The sequence below is a fragment of the Oryctolagus cuniculus genome, chromosome 7 (assembly GCF_051225735.1).
Source record: "Oryctolagus cuniculus isolate XC-2025 breed Fujian yellow rabbit chromosome 7, ASM5122573v1, whole genome shotgun sequence".
Classification (NCBI taxonomy): domain Eukaryota; kingdom Metazoa; phylum Chordata; class Mammalia; order Lagomorpha; family Leporidae; genus Oryctolagus; species Oryctolagus cuniculus.
In genome coordinates, this window is record NC_142873.1 from 105,229,986 (window position 1) to 105,255,436 (window position 25,451).

The following is a 25,451-nucleotide window of genomic DNA, read 5'->3' on the forward strand; positions in this document are numbered from 1 at the left end:
CTGCCAGGTCTGTCCTTACCATTCCTTCATCAAATTTATTTTTTATTTCCATTTTGCATTATATTTTGCAATACTCTTACACTTTTTATTATCTTCTGTAGAATGTTCCTGAAGATTCATGTTAAGTCCATGAGCTAAAGAAATGACTCTAGATAGTGACATGAATGCACAAGAACAAATAAAGAAAACCAGAGGTCTTTAACACTAACAAATCTTGATTTTAAATCTCTCTGCTTGTCCCCTTGGAAATTCTTCTTCCATGTGAGACAAAGAACTGCAGTAATATGTTCTCCACCGTTGTTTCCCCACAACAATACTACAAAAGGGGGAAAAGGAATAGAGCTATACAGGAGTTACGTATTATGGCTCACTGGAATTAAGTTACTATGATTTTGGGGGCTGGTGCTGTGGCATAGCAGTTAAAGTTGCCTCCTGCAGTGCCAGCATCCCATTTGGGAACTGGTTCGGGTCCCAGCTGCACCACTTCTGATCTAGCTCTCTGCTATGGACTGGGAAAGCAGAAGAAGATGGCTCAAGCACTTAGACCCCTGCATCCATGTGGGAGACCCAGAAGAAGCTCTTGGATCCTGAGTTCAGACTGGTGCAGCTCTGGCTATTGTGACCATTTGAGGAGTGAACCAGTGGATGGAAGACACCTCTCTCTCTCCCTCTCTTTCTCTCTCCTTCTCTCTCTTTCTCTTTGTCTCTGCCTCTCTGTAACTCTGCCTTTCAAATAAATAAATAAATCTCTTTTTTTTTAAGTTACCATAATCCTAAAGCAGATTCTAGTAGGTTAAGATGTGTATGCTAGGGGCCAGTGTTGTGGGTAAGTGCCATCATCCCATATGGATACCATTGAAGTCCCAATTGCTCCACTTCCAATCCAGCTCCCTACTAATGCACCTGGGAAGAGAGGAAGATGTCTCAAGTGTGGGCCCCTGCACCCATGTGGATGACCCAGAAGAAGCAGCTCCAGGCTCCTGGCTTCAGATTGACCCAGCTCTGGCCGTTGCTGCCATTTGGGGCGTGAACCAGCAGATGGAAGATTCTCTCTCTCTCTCTCTCTCTCTCTCTCTCTCTTTGTAATCCTGCCTTTGAAATAAAATAAATAAATATTTTTAAAATTTTTTTTTAAAAAGTATTAGAACACTCCAACAAGAGCATAATATGTATTATCTCTGGTATATGTAGAACATTTTCAGGATAGATAATTCATTAGGCCATTAAATTTGGAATGAAATTACAAATCAATAGCAAAAATAAATCCGAGAAAATCACAAGTATGTGACTGAGAATTTCTGGTCATCTTCTATACTGTTGACTCTTCCTTCCATGTTGTGCCTATGGTCAAATTGTCAAGGGAACTACATCAGAAAACAAGCTTCATTTTCACCTTGTAAAATAAATTGTTTGCCAGCATTTTATAAGTCATTTCTTTGCAACTCAGAATACATTTTTGTGTTATTCTAAGAGTCGCCCAAACATCATCCAGCTCTAAATCTGGCTAAAATGCCGCCAAGTGCATCTCACTCACTTGAGAGCCTCTTCTCAAGGTACCACTCTCCAGTGCTCCTGTCACCAAGCCATCACCTCTTATGGCAGACACGGCATTGAATTAGTTATTTGCTTCCCTTTGTATCTCAAAAAATCTCATCTCAGCCAGAGCAGGAGCTACGTCTGCCTTATTCATCACTGCAGTTCCAAGGCTCACACACACAGTGCCTGGCACAGCGGCTAAGATGCCACTTGAGATACCTGCATCCCATCTCAGACTGCCTGGCTTTGAGTCGTGGCTCTAATCTCCATCTCAGTTTCCTACTAATGAGCCACCTGGGAAGGAACTCAAGCACTCGGGTCCTTGCTACCCATGTGGGAGACCCAGGTTGAGTTCCTGGCTCCCGACTTAACCTGGCCTAGTTACAGCTGTTGTGGGCATCTGGGGGAACACACCTCAGGATAAAAGATCATTCTCTCTCTGCCTTTCAAATCAATTAATTAATTAAAATAGTGTCTGTGTGTCTGGCACATAGTAGGGACACAGTAAACACAAACTCGCTGAGTAGGTGAGCCCTATTGGCCACCGGTACTTTTCTTCTCCGAGTATCAGTTTCTTCAGCACAAAGTATCCACAATGTCCTTCCCAGAGATGCAGCCGTATGAGTGAACATTTGATTTGACTCATCTTGTGCAGGGCTACTTGAAGAGGGACAGGCGTGATTAGAGCAAGATCGAGAGGCGTACAAAAACTTCCCCAGAGTTCTGTGGGGAACTTCTGAGGACTTTGAAGGACTTTGCAAGTGCTGGCTCTATTGGTGTAATGGCGTCATTTTCCCCGAACACTTCACTGCTCTCCTTTTCCTTTTTCTCAGTATGTCATTAGAGTGTCCTTGTGCTCATCATTTGTAATTAGGGCCACTTTTGAGCTCATCGCAAAGTCTGGAGAAAGAGAATTTCATGAAATAATTAGATTAGAGACAGAAAAGGACCTGGGTAGAGAGATGTGTGTGTTCATCTGAGAAGGGGGTGGGTCATGAGGAAGCGAGCTGGTCTGTAAGAAGCGAATGGCAGTGGGAAAAACAGAAAAGCTGACCCCCATAAGCAGGAAGAAGGGGAGTGGGGGTGGGGGACGCTAGAGGAGCCGGTTCTTCATGCTGTGCATCCAAAGGTGGTGGCAACGCACGCTGATTTGGCAAGCGTTGGGGAGGAGAGAGTGACTGCTTTGTTGTTGCTTTGACTTTTTATTAGAAAGCATTTTTATTCATATTTCAATTTTTTTACAACTGGAATACAAGTCTGACATCTTACTCTAGCCTCTATAATTCCATCTACATCCTGACAGCCAATTATGCAATCAGCTCTGTGCCACCTGCTCTGAGGAAGAATCTGGCAATATCACCCTGAAAATCTCTCCCCAGGGGAGCTCATTTGTCCTGGAGAATCATGAATGGAGAGGGCTCTTGTCCAGACCAGAAGCAGACAGCCTGGTCTGAATGGAAAAGGAGTGAACAGGCAGATAAGTCTAGGGCCCCTAAAACGAGGGAACCCCAGACAATGTCTCAGAACCCCAGAGGGGAGGGGACCATCCGGAGCCTCTGGAATGCCGCAGGGCAGGCACGTAGGACCTGCACGATTAGTGCCTTCTGGACCAGAGACAGTCCCAGAAAGCTCCCTGGGTCCCAAGTGTGGCATGGGACACAATCACTGAGTGTGAATGCCTGAGTGTGAAAGGGGTGCTGAAGTTCAAGTGGATTTGGGGAGAGGACTGCACACCCTTCCACCATACACATATACACTTATACACATATACACATATACACTTGGGCACCCGTTGTGTGTTGAATTGTGCCCCCCCAAACGATAGTCCTAATCCCCAGTACCCATGAATGTGACTTTGTTGGGAATGACCTTGGCATACTGAATATTTTAGGTGGAAGGAACTGGAGAAAACTTCAGAACCAGAAAGGTCTCTTCAAGCCTGACCAGCTTTTTCCTCTTCAAATGAGTCTTAAAACCTAGGAAGGATTGTCTGGCTGTCCCCTTAAGGAGATCATTAGGAACTTCACGTGGGAGGTGCCCAGAGGAAACAGATATCGAGAGCTCTCTCTCTCTGCTTTTTAAATAAATAAGTAAATAAATAAAGATGATGGGTCAAAGAGGAATTCAACCAAAGCCTTGCCAATTTCCCTTACTTCTCTTAATTTCATATTTTTTCCTCTATCATAGTCTGTCACAACCTACTTTTTAACAAACCTACTACAAAACACATTCAAGTTTAGCTGTTTCTCTGGGGCTTCCTTTCCTAATGAAGACTCCTATGTCATATAAAATTTAAATAAATGGGCATGCTTTCTTTACTAAATGTCTTTGTTTTTGCAGAAGCCCCCAGCCAATGAACCTCACCAGGTAGAAGGAGATACTTTAGTCCAAGAAATTCCATCTTTGCAGATGTGATCAAACTAAAATGCATTCATGCTGGATGACGGTGGGCCCTAATCCATTATGACTAGAGTTCTTATTTGAAGAAAGGAGACACAGAGAGAGGGGGAATATGACAATGTGAAGACTGAGATTATAGCTAGTGGCATAAACCAAGCACTCTGGCAGGTTTCCTAGAACCTAACCTTGCCTAGAGGTTTAAGAGGGAGTGTGGCCCTACCAGCATCCTGGTTATGCATTTCTGGCCTCCAGAACTGTAGGATCCCCAATTTCTCATCTTAAACCCCCTGTTTGTGACATTTTGTCAAAGCAAATCTAGGAAATTAATAGAGTATCCTAAAAGATCTTGCAACTGGGGCTGGCATTGTGGTGTAATCGGTTAAGCCACTGTCTGCAATGCCAGCAACCCCTAGGGGCACCAGTTTGAGTCCCAGCTACTCCATTTCCAATTCAACTCCCCATGAACGTGCCTGGGAAAGCATCAGAAGATGGCCTAAGTGTTTGTGGCCCTGCCACTCATGTGGGAGATCTGGACAGAGTTTCAGGCTCCTGCCTTCAGCTGGCCCAGTCCCAGGCATTGTGGCCATTTAAGGAATGAATCAGAGGGTAGAAAATCTCTCCCTCTCCCTGTAACTCTGCCTTTCAAATTAAAAAAAACTTTAAAAAAAAAAAATCTTGCAACTTTGGTACAACCTGAGAGGACACTCTGTAAGAACAAATAAATATAAACCTAAAAGAAATTTAAATTTGAAATTTTCCCTCTACCAAGAAATAGAGTTTTCTTTCTCTTTTAAATTTAACATTTTCTTTAGAAAACTTCATGCCTCAAATGCTTTCTCTGTCTCTTTGAGATGTATGTAAATCCTTTTTCTAAAGCTAAGTAAGTCTCTTGCCAGTTTTGCATCCCAAGAAGTTCCTTGAAGGCCTGGATGTGAACATCAAAGTTGGTGGTCCTGCGTTTATGGGAGGCTAAGCCTACCACTTGCCTCCTGGATTTAACTTTCTGTTTTTCCTAAGGATAGCAGAGTCTTATTTTTCCTTTGGATAAAGACAGCTAACAAGTAGACAGTGGGCTGTATTTGCTAGACTGTGTAACAGCGTGAGTTTCCTTTCCCTCTTTGCAATTTCCTTAGCAGATTGCCAATGACGTGTGTCACAGTCTAGTTTAAGGTTTATGATTCATGGAGTCAGCAGGAGATTTTATATTTAATTATTTACCTCAAATCTTCAAGAAGTACTGAGGTTATTAAATTTGTACCAATCAAGTTGAACTGGATCATGCAGACTGAAATTAAGTTGAGTTCTTAAGAAGTTAGTCCCAATTTCATCAATCCTAACAAGCACAATTTTTCATATTTTAACATCTCTGAAATTCTGTTGTGTGATTATACTTGATTGCATATCAGAGTTTGTCTTACTAATATACAAAATAATTGTGCATCACTGAATTCAATGGAATACTCTCTCTCTTACATTATTATAAAGTGGGTTCATTCCCACTACAGTGGAAAGGAATGTGGTGGTAGACCAAGTGCACTGGGTTTGACTCTCATCTCCTCTACTCCCTAACCACCTGGTAATACAGGGGCCAATGACTTTCTTATGCTTAGTGGCTGTATTACACACCCTTTCCCATGCTTACACATTCAACTGATCTCTTTCTCCCCATTTTAACAACATTTTGATTTTTGTATCCAGTCTCACAATATTTCTGTTAATTGGAGTCTTTAGCCCATCTATATTTTACATAGTGGTAGTGTTTGACTCTATCATCTTGGCACTTGCTGTCTATTAGCTCAACCTATTTTTAGATTTTTGGATGTGTCCCTTTTTCCTTGCATTCTTTTAGGCGAATCAAGTATATATTGGTTATTTTATTATTTTGGCCACATGTCTTTGTGGGTTTGTGTGTGTGTTCCTCTCTATCAGAGTCTACCTTCAAATACCGTGCTTAATAAAATCACATTAGATGAAACTAGTCATCACTGGTCTTTGTCTGAGAATCTTGCTCCATAGAACCAAGTCTGAGAATCTTTTTTGATTGAAGAGCTTCTTCTGCAATACCAGGGTAACTTTGGGATTAATCTGGAGGGGTGCATTTGGCCAGGGTGCTTCTTCTGCAAACCCGATTCTGGCTTCGTCCTGCATCACAAGGCGTAAATACAGCGCTGTCCGTGTTCTGAGTGGCGATGTTCAGTTCTAGCTTTTCCTTGCAGGGAGAAAAACCTCTTTTTTTCTGTCCTTCTAAGTTCTCAGCTGGGGCCTCTACAGCAAAAGATAGAATAATGAGAGATAAGCACACAAATTTATTTTACAGAAGATTTGTAGGACTAAGGAGTACTTCTTGAAGTACTTCAACTTGAACATTTTTTATGCTATGTTCAATGAAGAGTAGAGATGTGGGAGAAAGTGATAGGACAAAAGTATGAGCTAGAAAGTGTCAAACTGGTGAAAACATAGCCAGCCCTGTTTATTCAGATTCCTTCCATTAACCTCGTGTCTTCAGAGATAAAGATGTTCCTTTTCTGCAGGTTTAGGAAAAGTAACTCCCACATGAGACTCTTAGGACCTGCTTAGGGCACCTGCCGCTTCTAATTCCTTTAGCTTATAACATTCAATGTCTTAAGAGTGGCATTTAGCCTAGCAGTTAAGATACCCAAGGCCCATATTGGAATACCCAGGTTCAATACTCAGTTTAGGCTCCTGACTCCAACTTCCTCACAATGCAGACATTGGGAGGCAGCAGTGATGGCTCAAATCATTGTGTTCTTGCATTTTGGGAGTAAACTAATGGTTGGTGACTCCCTCTCCCTCTTTCTCACTCTGTGTGTGTGTATGTATGTGTGTGCCTCTCATATAAATCCAGTATCCCAAGGTGCCATATTTGGGGATATCATATTCAAAACTTCATTAGCTTCTTGGTTCCCCCAAAGAACAAATGTTGAATGAATATAGGACCTGAAGCCAAATGATGCATTCATTGGGTGCTTACTGTATATTTCACACTAGAGATTCAAAAAGTAATAAATCAGGTTTCCTTCCTTGATAGTCACAGCCTTCCCAAGTATAGAAAATCTTCAGGGAACGTTGTTTATAGTGTGATTACAAGAAGAAAAATTGTTACCACTGCTCTCCCCTCCCCCAAGGAATTGTGTGACACAGTGACGCCACTTGAGGTGTCTCAACTTTAACATCAATTGCTTTTTGAAAGAGCACTTCAGGTAGATCAAATATAAGGCCACCTTTAGCCTGAATAAAGCTAAGGAACAATAAACACATTACGATTTTCCTATAAGAGTTTCAGCTTCTTAGATTCTAGCTTCAAATAACCCGAAAGTCAAAGAAGGCGACAAAAGTAGTTGCTATTTGGGCACATCCCTATTCTGTTTCATTCAGACCGCACTCAACAGCTCTAATGGTTCAAGATGCCTCTGGGTTGACAATGCCCACAGTTTGTTCCACAAAACACAAAGGAAAAATTCATTTGGTGAACAGCATCAGAGGTCAAATAAGTCCTGGAAACACTAGGTTGAATAGGTTTCCTTATGGTAGAGAATCTGGGCAATGAACTTGCTGGTGAGGACTATGTATCTTTGCGGCAGGGGAGGAGTGTATGTTAGATCTACACAAAACTCTCTTCAGGAGGCAGAGACCAAGCCTGGCCTTCCATCAGTGACACCTGAGAAATCCTTTTCCGGGTGATTCTCTGACCTCAGCCAGGATCACCTGCCAATAACCATATCAGTAGGGGATGTAATATGTGGCAAAAGCAGAACCATGGAGGGAGTTGAGAGAGGAGGTAGGAGCAAGGCATAGCATGCTCCTAGAGAAAAGCAAACTTGAGTTTTATGATGCTCTTTGTCAGTGACCTTGAGGAAAAAAAAAAAGGACCAAGATCAGATTCAAGCTTCCCTGGGGCCCGGATGTTCAGCACAACATGTAGCAGGAGCATTTGCTGAAATGCATCCATGCCTAGGTAGGCACATGCATCCCCAGCTTCACACAGGTGGGTATGGCTTTATATGCATAAGCAAATGCATTCACTAAATTCTACACAAACATTTTGCTACACTACAACTCTAGCACTGCATGTGGGGAAAATTGTTTTTATCGGTGAGAGAGAATATAGTAGTTCTTTGTTCTAATTTCCTGTGAAATTAGAACACTGCAATCAGGAGAAAATCAGCCCTGCCGCGGAGCCTGGGAGGCACTTACAGGCGACCTTTTCAGCATGGTAATTGTTCCGCTCTTGGCTGTGACTGAGCACTGCTCCCAGCTACCAGAAAATAGATGGCACAGCAGCAAACGTTATCTTTACACGCTGGATGACTGTGGAATAACGTAGCGCAGCCCCAGACCCAAACACACACAATGGGACTCAAAACTTTTGTGGAAAAATAGAATTAAATAATTATTTGGGTGCAAAAATTTTTAATTCAGGCAATCTTTTCATAATATACATCTTCCATGAACTTTTTGAAATACTTCTGTGTGCATGGGCACTTGCACCAAAATAAATATAAATTTTAATTCTATTTTCCATAAATTAAATGACTTATTTACTAGAGAGGCAGAAGAACATAGAGAAACAGTGTGAGCTCCTATTCACTGGTTCATGACCCAAATGCTTACAATAGCCAGGGTTGGGTGAGCCCAAAGCCAGAAGCTGGGAAATAAATCCAGGTTTCTCCTGTGGGTGGCAGGGGCCCAATCACTCAAACCAGCTACCTCCTAGAATGCACATTAGCAGAAAGCTGGAATTAGGAGCAGAGCCAATACTCAAACCCAGGCTCTCTGATATCACTAGATCGATTGCCCACCTCCATGCACTTTTTGAAGTGTTCTTAAAATACTTGCATCTGTCCCTTTTGGAAGAAAAACAGCAGTCACTGGGGTTGGCACTGTGGTGCAGAGCCCTTAGCTGCTGTCTGCAATGCTCACCTCCTGTATCTAAGCGCTGATTCAAATCCCAGCTGCACCCAGGAAAGCAGCAGAGGATGGCCCAAGTACTTGAGCCCTTTCCCCTCATGGGAGACCTGGATGGAGCTCTGGGATCCTGGCTTCAGCCTAGCCCAGCCCTAGCCATTGCAGCCACTTGGGGAATAGATCAGCGGATGGAAGATCTCTTCCTCTGTCTCTGACACTCTCCCCTTCAAATAAATAAATAAATATTAACTTAAAAAGAAAAAGAGCGGTCGGCGCTGTGGCATAGCAGGTGAGGCTTCAGCTTACAGTGCTGACATCCCACATGCAGGCTGGTTCAAGTCCAGGCTGCTCCACTTCCGATCCAGCTCTCTGCTATGGCCTGGGGAAGCAGTAGAAGATGGCCCAAGTCCTTGGGCCCCTGCACACATGTGGGAGACACAGAAGAAGCTCCTGGCTCCTGGCTTCAGCTTAGGCCAGCCACAGCTGAAGTGGCCATTTGGGGAGTGAACCAGTGGTTGCAAGATCTCTCTCTCTCTCTCATTCTGTATCTCCTTCACTCTCTGTATCTCTGCTTTTCAAATAAATAAATAAATCTTAAGAAAAAAAAAGAAAGATATCAGACATGACCTGATGTGTGTCTAATTTTTCAGATAGTGTGATTTTTCTCCCGGATCTTCGATGATTTCCACTCTGTAAGGAAAAATTTGGGGGCGGGGGGTGTGAACCTTCCAGAGAGGCACTGGCTTTTCACACACACCAGCAACAAGTCCAGCTTGCTACACGTTTGCTTTTCTAAAAGTTCAGGGCTGTTGTCATCTAAAAGAAGAGCCCGAGCCCCTTGGGGCACAACTTGGAGAGTGGCTTAGTCACACTGACACAGGTATCGATTTTACCTGCCATTCCCCGCTCTCAGCCCGGATGTGAACCTCTCATGGAAGCACAGCCTTCAGTTATTACCACTCACTTTTCACTGACAGCTCACCATCAGCAAGGCCGATGTGTTCTTAAAATCTTATTAACGTGAAAATGTTTTAATCTGGGGCTGGCGTCATGGTGCCTCCTGCGATGTCAACATCCCATATGGGCACCAGGCAGAGCCTGTCAGAAGATCTCTCTCTCGGGGGCTGGCACTGTGGCATAGTGGGTAAAGTCACCACCTGCAGTGCCACCATCCCATATGGGCATCAGTTTGAGTCCCGGCTGCTCCACTTCCAATCCCGCTCTCTGCTATGGCCCAAATCCTTAGGCCCCTGCACCCACATGGGAGACCTGGAAGAGGCTCCTGGCTCCTGGCTTCAGATTGGCCCAGCTCCAGCCATTGTGGCCATTTGGGGAGTGAACCAGCAGATGGGAGACTTCTCTCTCTCTCTGCTTCTGCCTCTCTGTAACTCTGCCTCTCAAACAAATAAATAAATAATCTTAAAAAAAAAATCTCTCTCGGTCTCCCTCTCTCTCTCTGTAACTTTGCCTTTCAAATAAATAAATTAAGTCTTTTAACAAAATAGAAAATGTTTTAATCTCCCTCAAAGTCAGGTGATTTAGAATAATCATGGAGGCAAATGACATGATAGCTTGGATTTGCTTAAAGATACTTCAATGGGGTAGGCATTTATCCTGGAAGTTAAAATGGCTGTGTCCTATGTTGGAGTGCCTGGATTTGCTCTCTGCTCTGACTCCTGACTCAAGCTTCCGGTCACTGCTGATCCTGGGAGGCAGCAAGAGACGGCCCAAGTAATTGGATTTCCTGCCACCCATGCGGGATGAATTCCTGGCTTCTGATTTCAGTAGGGTCAAGTCCAGGCAGCTGAGAGCATTTGGGGAGTGAACCAGCTCATGGGAACATACCTACAAAATACTCTCTCTTGTCTTTCCAAATATATAAACATTTAAAAAATAAGTAAAATATCTCCGCAAGAGAAGGGATTAGGGCTGGATAAAGACAATATGATACATAGACCCAATGAAATATGATTCATCCATAAAAGAATGAAATCCTGTTACTTGCAATAAAACAGGTGGGCATTATATTAAATGAAATAAGCCAGAGACAGAAATACAAATATCGCATGTTCTGTCTCATATGTGATGCTAAAAACAGTTGATCTGGATGCAGAGTAGTGATTACTAGAGGCTGATAAGGCAGGGCGAGAGAGAGGGAAGTTGGAGAATAGGTACTGAAACACAGTTAGGAAGAAAAAGTATGTTCTCATGTTCCATGGCAAGTGGGGAGACCATATTCACAATACCATGTTATATATCTTAGGAAGAACTAGAAGACAAGAGTATGTCCTCATAATTCATAGTAGGTTATCACACTTGAAATACTACAAATTCTCCATCTGTCTTTTTTTATGGTCCTTTTACTCAATGTAGGATCTAAAAAGGGCACACATAACGTTTGAAGGTACTGGGTTGTCTTCCTGTTCAAGCTCAACTCTGATTCTCCAGCACACGGGACTTCTGCTTCTTACTTTCTCTAATTTAAATTTGTATCTTATTTCTTCCAAAATGCATTACATGGGGTATCTTGCAGTCATTTCTTTTTTTTTTTTTTTTTTTGCATTCATTTCTAATGTGAGTCAGAAATACATTTTATCCAAAGGCTCTGTGACGTGCCAGGTAATAAAAGGGAGGGAAGAAGGATCAGGAATACTGCAAGGACGTGGGAGAGGAGGACTGCACGGGGAGGAGAACCAAGCTGCCTCCCAGCAGGGCCATGGAGGAGACACCTCTCCAGGAGGCTGCCCATCTGTGTGCCCCAGCGTTCCTTTCCTGCTGCTGCTCTATCAAATAACCACGACCTGAGTGGCTGGAAACAACACAGAAGTTGTCTGATGTTGGATGAAATCTGATGGGGCTAAAATCATGGTGTGGGCAGGGCCGCGCTGCTCTTGGAGGCTCCAGGGCGGAATCATTTTCTGGGCTTTTCCAGCCTCCAAAGACCCTGCATTCTTTCCCCCATGGCCCTTCCCCGCTTCTCCGGGGAGCCTCACTCCAAGCCCTGCTCCTGCACTTACGTCTCCTTTTTTCTGACCGTGGCTCTCCCCCCTCCCTTTTATAAAAACATGTGTGATTACTTTGGAGTCACCCAGATAACCCAGGATAAATTCTTCAGGTCAAGATCCTTGAATTCATCACATCTGCAAAGTCCCCCTGGCCATTAATGCATTCATAGGACTCAAGGATTAAGACGCGGACATCCTTGGGAACCCATTATTCAGCCTGCCATACGTAGTAAAGCTGTGCCATGAATACTTGAATTAGGAAGGGATGTACAACAGAAGTTACAAAAGCAGACTGCAGTTCTCAGCATTTTAAAACTGTGGGGGACAGGTGGTTAGTCTAGCAGCCAAGATGCCCACATCCCTCGTTGGGGTACCTGGGTTCGATTCCCAGCTCCAGCTCCTGATTCCAGTTTCCTTCCAACGCAGATTCTGGGAGGCAGCAGTGATGACTCAAGTAATTGGGTTCCTGCCACCCACATGGGAGACCTGGAATTTGTCACCTGCTCCCAGGTTCAGTCTTAGCCTTTGCTGGCATTTGACGAGTGAACCCGCAGGTTAGATGGGAGCTCGCTCTAACTTTTTTAATTAAAAAAAAAAAAAGTTTTGAAAGAAGATGTGCAAACACTGATAAAACAGTTGAATAATGCCTCTCTGTATAATGAAATGTATAAATGTGTGCTGGAGCCTATTGGAGCTGAGGGTTATTGCTGTGAGTAAGGAACATCTCCAGCCAGAAGATTTATGACTCTTGCTAGGCTAATGCTTGGGAACTAAAAGAAAAGCACGGATTATATTCATGGTTCACTCCTTCACAAGGTATGTAAGGCAATTAAACATTACTATTGTCAGGCACAGGACTTGAGTTCTTTCTCTACCCCTTATATCAAAAGTGATCTGAAGCAAGCAACAAAAACTTTGTCATCCGGAGAAATGAAATACTAACTTCCTTGCTGTGTTGTCTGGGGGCATAGAACAGAGGCGTGGTTGGGTGGTGTGTAAGAGCCCTCCATAATGTGTATCTTAGACTACCATAGCTGTGCCCGTATTCACAGTATTTGAGATCCACTTCTTCCAGACTCACAGAGAATTGCCCTTTGCCACCTCTCTTGATGTTATAAGGAGTCACATAATTTTCTTCACCAAGAAAATGTTACTGACAGCTCTGTAGCTGTAATTCCCCTGCACTGGGAATTGTAGGAGCAAGTCTTGACTTTAAGTGTCATAAACACAAAATGCTTGACATCTTGAGCCTACACCTTGAACACAATGCCCCCCAAAGCAGCCCAGACTCAGCACAGAATGTTTTCAAACAAGAAAGTCTTGCTGAAAGTCACTAAAATTCGGGGGATTTGAATCTGTCAAAGTAAACAATTTAACTCTAAGCTATGAGTATTATACAGAGGCCAACTTTTAAAGGAGAGAAAACAGATAGGAGGAGGGAAAGGGTATTGATGGGAAACCACCTGACAGTGTCAAGGCTTACGGGCTAGGGATTTGTGGTAGAGCTAGGAACAGTCACATAATCATTACTGGTGCTTTTGTTACACTCAAGGAACCATGTCTGTGTGGCCCACACTGGGATCTGCAGTGCCAAGAACAATGATAAATACACATTGGGTCTACATGTAATGAATATTTGCTGAATTAATACATTTCTGCTTTCAGTTAGGAAGAGACTTCAGCATTAACTTAAAGAAAATTAGAATTCTCACTAATGGATAGAAATTACTGATAATAAAATGAGTGGATAACAGCCTTACATAGACATTCATTTGCCCTGTTACACTAATTGTCACCATTAATCACTGTGTTTACTCTGAGTAGAATAAATCTACCTTAATCTTCAATGGTCTGCCTAGGTGTATTAAGACTTTGAGCAAGATGAAGAACAAACATTAAATGACAACAATGTTTTCATGGGTAGAGTAGGAAAAAAAATCTTTTTGAAGAGATGGAGAGAGAGAGCCTAACCTCTGGTTCATTCAGATGCCTGAAAGGGTCATGGATTGGGGATCAAAACCAGGAGCCAGGAACTTAATTCAAGTTTTCCACATGGGGGCAGAGACTCAGTTACTTGAACCATCACCACTGTCTCCCAGTGTCTACATGAGCCAGAAGCTAGAGTTGGGAGCTAGGGCCAGGTATTGAAGCTACACAATCTGATGTGTGGAGAGAGTTTTTTAACCAATGTCTTAGGTTCTAGATCAAACACTAACCTCCCAGAAACTTTTTAAAACTAAGAAATATACCCTAAATTCAAGAATACTTGTCTAGTATAAAGAGGAATATGGAAACACACACACCATGTACCCTTTCAGAGTTTCACAAATGGAAATTGCAATTCCTCTGAAGTCCTATATGCCCTGCCCTGGTGTATTTCCCCTCCTCCACCCACAGGTGGTCACACTCCTGCCTGTTTCTCTGGTGTATATATAGTACCCCTAAAGAATTGTTGTGCCGGGGCTGGCACCGTGGTGCCATAGGTTAATCCTCCACTTGAGGCGCCAGCAAACCATATGGGTACCAGTTCCAGTCCCAGCTGCTCCTCTTCGAATCCAGCTCTCTGCTGTGGCCTGGGAAAGAAGTAGAAGATGGCTCAAGTCCTTAGGCCCCTGCACTCACATGGGAGACCAGGAAGAAGCTCCTGGCTTCAGATTGGCGCAGCACTGGCTGTAGTGGCCATTTGGGGAGTGAACCAATGGAAGGAAGACCTTTCTCTGTCTCTTCTACTCACTGTCTATAACTCTACCTCTCAAATAAATAAAATCTTTTTTTAAAAAAAGAATTGTTCTGCCTATTTTTGAACCATGTATCATATCTGAAATCATATTGTATATATTCTTCTGTAATTTCATTTGGCTTCACAGTGATTTTGAGATTCATCCATATTGATGTGCCCAGCTATCATTCAGTTATTTTTATTTCTGTACTTTTATGACTTGATAAGAAAAACTTTTTTCCATTCAATTTTTGATGGACATTTCCTTGTTCACTTCCATAATAAACAATTGTAATATGGGTATTCTTGTCCACGTGCTAGATTCTCTTTAGGTCTTGTTTCACTTAGGCTTAGTTTCAACCATGAGTGACAGAAACCAAAATACTGGGTTTCAAATCAAATCAACAAGTATCCCCCTCTTATACACTGGAAGTGGTTCATGGCTAAAATCGCAGCCCTGCTCCCTAAGTGCACAGAGACCTTGACTCCTTTCAGCTCACAGATAGGATATGGTTCCCACCCTCACAATCCAAGACAAAGGCATTCTGCATTGCAGCAAATGAGATGAAGGGAAAATAAAAAAGCTAAGATACAGGGGTAAGTGCTTGGCACAATGGTTAAGACACTGCTTGGGGCACTTGCATCTCATATCAGAGTGCCTGGGTTCAAGTCCTGGCCCCACTTCCAATTCCAACTTTCTGCTAATATGTATCCTGGGAGACAGCTTCAATTACCTGGGTCCCTGCTGTCCACATGAGATCTGGATTGAGTTAATGCCTCCTGACTTCTGCCTGGCCCAACAGTGTTGCAAGCATTTGAGAGGTGACCCAGCCGATGGAAGGCCTGTGTGTAGGTGTGTGTCTTCCTTTCACCTTTCAGATAAATAAGTAATTTCTTAAAAATAAGATACAAAGCACAGACATCATCTATTAGAAGTTTCCTGGAAAACGCTACAATACATTTCTGCTTATATCCTACTGACCAGAAATTATGTGTCCAAATCTAGTGGCGGTGGAGGATGAGAAACAAATTCTTTATTCTGTCCAGCCAGATTACGAGCTAGGAATTCTATTTCCATGTAGGAGGCAGAGAATGTATATGGAAAAGAACTGTAAATTCTACCATAAGTTTATACCTAGCAGTGAAATTGCTGGATGACAGAGTATGCATTGTGCATGTGTGCAAGGTAGTACCAATCATTCTCCAAAGTGTTTGTACCAGAAGGTGGGATCTGAATACAGATGTTTCTCAATTTATGATGGGGTTATACATATTCTGATAAACCTATTTTATGTTGAAGGTGCTTTTAATAATACCTGGCCTACCAGGCACCATCACTTAGCCTACTTTGTCTAAAATGTGCAGAGAACACTTATATCAGTTAGGTAAAACCATCTACTACAAAGGCTGTTTCTTAATAAATGATTGACTATCTCATGTGCAGACACAGATGGGTCTTTGTAGATGTGAAGTCATGACAGGATGTGAAAACTCGTCGTGCAATATCTAAACACACTGGCAACACAGTACACTGTGGGGTATCTGTTGTTTACTCTCAGGTCATGTAGCTGGGAGCTGCAGCCACTGCTACTGCCACCCGCCATCACACTCCCACTAGCCTAGGCAAAGATTACAAATAAAAAATTCCAAGTATGATTTCTATGGAGTGCATATCATGTTTATACCATCATAAAGTTGGAAAGTCACAACCCAAATCAATGAGTCATGGACTCTAAGTAATTCACTAAGCAATGATTTATTGAACACCTACGAATCAATGTAATTGTATGAGCTGGGTTATGACAGTGAACTCACATTCCAGTGGAAATGACTAGTAAATAGGTAAATAAAATTGTTGAAAGTTTGGGGGTAAAGTGAACTAAGTAGCAGTGAACTGGGGTAATAGAGATTGTGGGGGTGCTACATTTTTGAGACCAGGCAAGAAGAACCACTCTCCAGTTGGTCTGAATGTTTAGAGCTGAAAGGGTATGAATGTACTAAAGTAAGATCCTTCTACAAACTTGTCCCTTCTGAGCAGTCCTTTGTTTGGCCCATCTGAAAATCTGAAAACAATGTTACAGATAATTCATAAAATAAGCATTATTCTGGTGGTGACCTCTTACCTGGAATGCAGTACAGCTACATCCTGAAGTTCAAAGGCCTCTCATTTGCCTTTTACTCATCAAGTACATCACTTATGCAAAGCATTGTGCCAAGTAGTGGAGGTTTTGCAAACAGAACAAAATATTGCAAATGCCAGCTTGCGGGCACAAAGACAATGCAGCTGGATTGCCGCACAGCACAGGATTTGCCACAACATCTGCAAGGTGCACACATGAGGTACAGCGTGTACCTCTCCAGGAAGCAAGGCCCAGGTGGAAGTGCACTCATATTCCAAAATTAGGCTGGAGGGCTTCTTCAGATATAGAAGCCAGACCTACAGCTTTTTCTTTGCTACCACCAATATTTTGTCTAGCCTTGTCTAGGAAAATTACATGGCAACAACCCTAAACTGACCATTATACAGACACCACCGTTACCTTCTCTCTCTCTCTCTCTCTTAATCAGTGATATGGGAGCTAAATGGTATTATGTAGTAGAACTAATTTCATTCATGCAATCATATTTTCCACACTTGACTAGTCATCCTTGAATGCAGACCCTTACTTGATATAACCTAACATCCCCATCCCCCGTCCCCATCACACTATTTGAGCACTGCTTTCTGACTCAACTTTTACCCAAGTGGTCAAGTAGCAGCGTGTCAATCTACCCACACCCAATTCCAGCTGAGTGAAATGACTACAAAGAGCAAAGAAACCTTAATAAGTAAAGCAGTGCCATTCAATAACCAAACACCAAAATAAATATATGAAGTGTTCTCTGTGAACACCAAAGCCGAGTCCACAGAGTGCACAAGATTGAAGAGCCAACAGTTTAATGGTGCAACAGAACTAATATCACAAGGCCAGACATGGGATGAAGTAAGGGCTGTGCAATCCTGTGACGAATAGACTCGTGCTTTTTGGTCCCCAGGAGATACTTGTGCAAGCTCCCCCGTAATGGTTTGCTGGTTTTATAACACGGCTGTGACCATCTATGGCACTAAACCAGAGGACCCCTTCCTTCACCCCTAACACACACAGTACATCTTGGAAGCAACCTTAGCATAGTTCATAGCTGTATGATGAAATTTCATCAACCTAAAGTAATCTAAAGACTCCGAATCAGGAAACAGTAAGATATCAGCAAGCCCCTTCCCCAGGTTGCCAACTTTCTGATCTCAAGAGTGCCTTTCCCTTCACTTAGGAGATCCAGCCCTGGAGTTGAATTCCTAATTATGGGCTTCTGTGGATCCAGCAGAGGCCATCACCTTGTCAGACAACTGGTCAACCGAGTGCTGTCCTTGTTTCCTCTTATTGGGAACCAAGGCTTCTAGAAAACCTGAAAACTTCAATGAGAGCAAATGGAGACTTCAGTCTCCCGCACTTGTCCTCTACCTAATGATACCCAAATATCCTTCACCACCCCAAAAACGGGGAGAAGTTATCACTTTCTATCTCTTCTGAAGGTCTTCAGTTTACCAATCCACACAATCTTCACTTCCTGTCCAACCACCCCTTCAACTCCTGCGTTGCAGAAGCCAACAGCTGGCGCATCTGACACAATGAGACATTTAACAATTGTGTGTTTAAAGGCAGCAGAGTGTGTTAAGCTTGGTTAAAGTCCTACTGTAACTACAGGGATCCTGGGAAGTGATTTAGCGACTCCAGCTGCAGTTCTCGGGAAGGCCTCTCAGAGAAGGTGGCCTCTGAGCCACACCCTGGAACACAGTATCAGTCTTAGCAGGCAAAGAAGGAATCAGGGATCAGGGTGATGGAGCAGTCTGAGCAAAGTGGGCATTAAACAGGCTACTGATTTCCTAATTACTAAATTGAGTTGCTTTGTGTAACTTAAGGATAACTAGAAAATCCACGGGACTGCCCACACTTTTATTCAGGGGCAAGGGAAGAACAAGGCCTACTGAAAAATATATGTAGTGTCATGGGAGCTGCAAATAAAACTGATTTGTGGTAACATCCCACGAATCATGCACATTCAACATACTAATTACTTTAGGGTCTTTCTGAGACATTCGCCAGGAAACCTGGTGCTTTCCCTAAGGGCAGATCCGTATGTGTCCTAAGTAAGAACAGTTCCATTTATGCATTCAACAGATATTTATCGATCACGTACAATGTGCTTGGTGCTCTGTACATAATGAACGAGGCACAGTTCTTGCTCTTAAGTTGTTTATTGCCTGAGGAGCTGCAGGCAGCCACCCAAAATAGGCTATTTCAATGGAGGCGATGGCAAACACAGGATGCCCCAGAACACAGAGGATGCAGCTAACTGAATCTTGAAGAAATAAAGAGACATTGGCTACAGCAACAACAACAAAAAGTCAGTGAAGGGAAGGACATTCAAGTAAAAAGAAGAGTCTAAATAAAAGCTCCGAGGTGAGAGAGGGCTTGTAATGTTCTAGGAAAACAAGTCACCTGTCCAGTGGGAGGTGAGAAACACATGGCAGTGTTGAGAACAATGGTAGATCCAGGCCACACAGCCTCCCAAGCCAACCCACGCAGTTAGAACCGTATCTCAGGGCAGTGGGAGCCACCACAATCTTTGAAACCAGGAAGAGAGCCTTGAACGCTCCCTGGGGCAGCTGGGTGGGGGAGGATGGCTCAGAGAGGGATGAGGAGGCAGGCTGGGTGTCACCCATCATGTGGCTGTCCCCGCCCGGTCAGTACACCTTCCACCTGTAGAAACCCTCATCGTCCATCGAGATTCAGCTCCTGTGCCACCTGCTCTGTCTCCCCATCAATCACAGTTAAGGGCTCCCTCCAATGCATACCCCTCTCCTTCCCTGAGCCCAGCTCTCCAGCACCTCGGGGAGTACCACCATCAGGAGAACACCCTTTGTAAACTATCAGGTGCTCTACAAATGTTTGCAGTCCGGGAGCAGTAGCAATGAGGTTTGCCTTCCCAGCTAGACTGAAAGATCTCTGCAAACAGAGGTTGTGCTTGAAATCTTCCAAGCCCCCTTGTCTCAGGAGTCCTCATTTCAAATGGTTTTTCAGGCTGTGGGGACACTGATGTATACTTGCATATGAGAGTATTTCATAATGTTCATGGAAAAATCGAATTCAAAGGTAAGTTTACTTTGGTGAAAGAAAATTTTGAAAGCACGCTTCATTGCTTCATAATATACATTTTCTATGCACTTTTAGAAGACTCCTTCTTTTAGAGAGGATTTCGGAGCCAGACAGACCTGAGTGGGAATCCAGCTCCTGATCAGCTGTGTGGCCTTAAGTTCATTTTACCTCTCAGAGCCTTAGTCTCCTCTAGTAAATAGAAACAAAATACTTAACTCCCAAGGTTGTCCTGAGGATCAGAAGCAACTCAGAGAAAGTAACCTGGTTCAAAACAGGCAGGGCACAGTAATGCTTGTTCTTATACCGCCCCTATTTGTGTACCCACACTGGTGACACTGCATCCAACTCTAGAAGATGATTCTCTGAAGAAACTAATAGATGAGCCATAAAAGCTTCAATTTGAAAAAACATCTTCTAAATCACATAACATTCACTGAGCATGTCCCAGAAAGACAAAGAGGCTCCGCTTTGTGGTTGACAGTGTATTCAAATGGGACTTCCTTCCTTGATGGACATGTTCTAGGTCTACACTGGCCAATATGTAGGCTAGCCACATGTGACTCTTGAGCACCTGAGATGTGACTAATTTTTAATCTGACTTTAATCCATGTAAATGTAACAGCACACATACGTGGTGGGTACCATATTGAACTGTGTGAGATGATGCTAAGCACTGGGCTAGCTCTGAAAGTGTGCATATTGGCAGAGAGAGATTAGGAATGGCAGGTAGGGACAGGAGGGATGGATGGGGAGATCTATATTCAAAGCTGTCCAGAGGGGTTTTGTCAGTCTGAGTACAGCAGTTACAGTGAGTTATTAGAAGGATTTAGAGGCCAGGTGCTAGAAAACAAGAAGGCAGATGCCACCCCCCAGCATAAGGACAGTGACGATCACTGCCATCCCCAGGCCCTCTCCAGGCACAGCACCACTGGGGCGCCCTTATAGGTGAATGATGTCACAGCTCTGATGGTCTGGTGTATAGAGGTTTTTATGATCTTGCCTCCTGTCCTTTGGCTGAACCCTAGACTTAACCCCATAGGAAAGGCGATTCTGGGAACGGTGAGTCCCTGTCAGAGGCTGTGGGGGGAGATGAAGTGCTGGGCGAATGATCTGCATACCCGGGGGGCTCCTGCTGAGTCCTGTCCCCCACCCTCACATAACAGGCACGAATCTCACCCCAGAAAAAGAGAAGTAAGAGGATCTGAACCCCTCCTCCGCCCTCCTGCTCCTTCCACGTGCAGCTGGCAGACTGCTGATTATATTCCAGGTCACCATGGAGACAGTCCAAGGTAGCCGATATCATACCTATTGGTCACAAAGAGGAGGTGGAAGAGGAAAAAGAAGTCCCCCTTTTTTGTTGTGTGGACAGGGATTTCCGCTGGGTGGCACCTGAAATAGAAAAAACTTCCGGGGAATAAAGAGAGCATTATCCTTCGAAACTCATTCCCATTCCTCTCCTGGATTTTCATCCTGAAAGATCCAACCAAAAGTTAAGCTTGCACATAAAACATTAGCTCAACTCAGCAAATGTTTACTGACCCTCAGTTATTAACCAGGCACTGTGCTAAGCCTTGAAAGGATGTGTCCGAATGAAACAAAAATCCCAGCCTTCCAGGAAGGAGACGAGAGGCAGGTGGCCACTTGTGCAAGAGTAGACAGCACTGTAGAGGCAAAGAAGAGGCCATGAGAAAGCATTCAGGAAGATTTGCAAAGAAGAACTGATGTTGGAGCTCTGCCTGGAAGGAGAAGAGGAATTTCACTTGTTTCCTGAAGAATCAAGAACATTCTAAGAAGAAAGAGATGAAGTGTAGCAAGGCCAAGAGCCATGGAGGTGCTACTGGTGCCAAGGGACAGAGCAGAGCAGAGCAGCTGTGCTACAGGCGAGGACAGGTATGGGGAGAAGAGATCGGTGAGAAATGGGGCAGGAGACACTGAATACAGCCAGGTGCAGAAGGCACTCTGGGTGCCATGCTGAGATCTTCAGACCCCAGGAGGAAGGCTCACTTCTTTTCTTTAACACAGTTTGTACTGAGGGTTGCTTTTCATAAGACTGAAAAGGCTCCGTCCCTAGAGCCAAGTTCTCAGAATGTAAATGGCAAGGTTCAAGCCTAGAAGATGCAGAAGCAGACGCCCAGTGGTGCAGGGGCCAGGGTGGCATAGGAGGCACTGCAACAAGGAAAGGAGTGAGGAGGCAGCGGGTCGCGGAGGCCTAAGCCAGGAGAACGGTGATGGGACCAGATGCAAGGCATGGTCAGGGGATATGACAAGTTAGCCCAACCAAGAGGCTCACAGAGGTTGCAGGAAGAGGCTGCTTGAGGAACCAGGAGGCACACAGGGAAGTCTTCATCCTGGTGGCCAGAAAATGAATGGATAACTCTGTTCTCTCTCCGATTTGCCTTGTGAAGTGATTTGGGGGGGGAATGGCAAAGATTAAGTATATAGGAATTGTATTCATTATTGCAGTTTTTAAAAATATACATAAGAGGGGCCCGTGCTATGGCATAGCAGGTAGAGCCACCACCTGCAGTGTCAGCATCTCATATGGGCACCAGTTTGAATCCTGGCTGCTCCACTTCTGATCTAGTTCTCTGCTATGGCCTGGGAAAGCAGTTGAAGATGGCCCAAATCCTTGGGCCCCTGCACACACGTAAGAGACCTGGAAGAAGCTCCTGGCTCCAGATCCGTACAGCTCCGGCCGTTGGGGCTATCTGGGGAGTGAACCAGCAGATGGAAGACCTCTCTCTCTCTTTGACTCTCCTTCTCTCTCTGTGTAACTCTTTCAAATAAATAAATAAATATTTTGAAATATATATATATATTTAAGAGTTAACCTTATATATATGCAAAGGAATGCTAATGACTATTGTATAAAATGTTAATTAGCCACAGTGAATTTTCTTAAATATTTATTTCACTTATATTATCCAGCTACTCACAGTTATATATTTAATGTTTAATCTAAATGCATCTATTTAAATAAACTTGTTTTTATATTCTAAAAAAAAATGAATCAACTCCCCAGGCAACCATCCACATATAGTCAATACTGATCACCAACCCAAGGAAAGCCATGAGTCATTGTACCAACCTGTCCCCGGAGCTCTGGATCTGTGAGACATGTGCATACACACTCATGCCCACACGCACACACATGCATGCACGTGTGTGAAGCAGTTATACTCAAACAACTACTGGTCCTTATTTACTGACCACTTGAGTTGCTGCTGTCTAGGAGCAGTTATTCTGTGCTCTGCAAGGCAATATCCGGTGTTAAGGAAGAAATGAGTAGCTCAGGCCTCATGGCGTTCAGGATAATGAACACTATCAAATGTCATTGTGCGTCAAAGGTGCTTTCAGTTCGCCAAATGTACCCAGTGAAGCCTGAAGAGAAGAGGGCGCCAGCAAATCAGAACAGTGAAACAGCCTTTAAAATTGTCTCTGATCTTAGTATTCAATGGTTTAAAGACAAAGTGTCTGGACAGTATTAAAAAAGTGAAAAAAAAAAAAACACAGAATGGGAGAAAATATTTGCAAATCACATACGCAATAAGGAGCAAATATCCAGAATATATAAAGAAGTCATAACTCAATAATAAAAAGATGAAAAGTCAATTTAAGTTGAGCAAGAAAAGAAAGGGTGAGGGTTGTGATGAAGCAGGTGAAGTTGTATTCGGGACATCCGCGTCCCATGTTGGGGTGCCTGGGATCAAGTCCCACCTCTGTGTCTAATACAGTTTCCTCCTAATGCACACTCTGGGAGGCAGCAGATGATATCTCAAGTGCTTGGGTCCCTGCCACCCAAATGAGAGACCCAGAAGGAGTTCTGAGCTCCCGCATTGGGCTTGGCACTTGTTGTTACAGGCACTTGGGGAGTGAATGAAAAGATGGAAAATCTTTCTTTCTCTTTGTTTTTTAAAATAAATATTCATAAATAAATTATAAAAATGAATTAATCAGTTAAAATGGGTAAAATATTTAAAAACATTTCTCCAAAAAAGTCATATCATATTCAATAAGTGCATGAAAAAGGCTCAATATTATTAGTCATTGAGTATATAAACCAAGACTACAATGAAATAGCACTCCACATATACTACAATAGCTATAATTAAAAATGTGGACAATAACATGTGTTAATGTGGATGTGTAGAAATTGAAACCCTCATACATTGCTGGTAGGAATGCAAAATGGAGCAGCTACTTTTGGAAATGTGTAAAAGTTCATTAAAAAGATAACCATATTTATCACATGACCCAGCAATTCCATCCCTAAGCATATGTACCAGGAGAACTGAAAACATATGGTTCACACAAAGTCTTGTACTTGAGTTTTCATAACAGCATGGTTTACAACAGGCAAAATGTGGAAACCACTAAAATGTTCATCAAGTGACGAGTGGATAAACCACATGGATAACTATACCATGGAGTAATATTCAGCCACCAAATGAATGAAGTCCTGGTCCTGACTACAACCTGCATGAACCCTAACAACATTATGCTAACTGAAAGAAACCAGATATCAAAGGCCACTTAGTGTATGATTCCCTTTATGTGAAATGTCAAAAGTAGGCATGTCCATAAAAACACAAATGAGAGTATCAGCTCTCAGGGTTTAGGGCTTTGGAGTGGAATGCAGAGTGACAGCTAATGGGTACAGAGTATCTAAACCCAAGATAGGCAGTGTTCCAATGTATGGGAAACACATTGGATGTGTATTTCCATGTTTGTGCATGAGCAGGAATTACTGGCAAAATAAGAGTGTATGGCAAACAAAACTTGGAAGTCAAAGGTAGTTCATAACCCCAAGGAGGTTTAGGGCTTTCCCTTCCCAAGAGCTGCTTGCTTACACTTCAAAGGATTGTAAATGCCTCAGGACTGTCCCCTTCTCTTTCCAGAAAGGATTTGTTTACATAGAGAGTAAGAGTGCTTCTCTCTCTCTCCCTCTCCCTCTCCCTCTCCCTCTCCCTCTTCCCTCCCTCCCTCCCTGCAGAGCTGAGGGTAGCAGCTGTGCAGCATCAACTATGAGGGTCATCATTTCAGGGGTCCTCCCTGTAGGGCAGATGCCTCCCCAACACACAGGCAGGGTGGATGCCGGCCCCACAAGGAGGTAGATGGAGCATGGAAAACCTGTAATGTTATTACTATAAGCCAATTCCTGGTCTGATCTCTGCTCCAGGAACTTCGTGTTCACTATCAAGATAAATTAAGTGTAGACACATACAAAAACCTACCATCCTCTGAGTGGGCAGGCAGCGAGGGGCCTTTTTATGTCTCGGTCTTCCTCACATGAAAGGTGCAGCACTTGGGAGTCCCAGCATTGACCAGGGGTGATGGAACAAGGATATAAGCCCCATCCATTCTTGCTCAATGCCCAAAAGATAGATAAACATTGGAATTTCTTCCTTGCCCTTGGATCTCAGTTGAGTCTCACACCCTATTGCATTTACAGCCCCACATTCTTTCCCACGTTCCCAAGGTCCCACAGGGCCACCTGAAAGACCAATTCCAGGAATTCCCCTCCACCTACTACCCCCACCCCACCCCCATCCCTAGCCCTCCTAAGATAAAAAGGCCTGACCCCTGGGAGTCAGTATGTCCCATTAATGTGCACACGGGCAATTGGTCACCCACATTTATGAATTTATTTTATCTGGATAAATTCAGTCT

At 43.5% G+C, this 25,451-nt stretch overlaps 1 long non-coding RNA gene across 2 annotated transcripts in view; it reads right to left on the minus strand.

Moving 5' to 3' along the window:
• Positions 1-4,747: 4,747 nt before the first annotated feature.
• Positions 4,748-25,451, minus strand: part of LOC149125668 (uncharacterized) — a 52,305-nt gene continuing 31,601 nt past the window's right edge. The window contains exon 3 of one of the 2 annotated variants that reach the window (XR_016237286.1): positions 4,748-6,201. This is a non-coding gene — a long non-coding RNA (uncharacterized LOC149125668). The remainder of the gene's footprint in view (positions 6,202-25,451) is intronic. The other variant, XR_016237285.1, reaches the window with a different exon arrangement.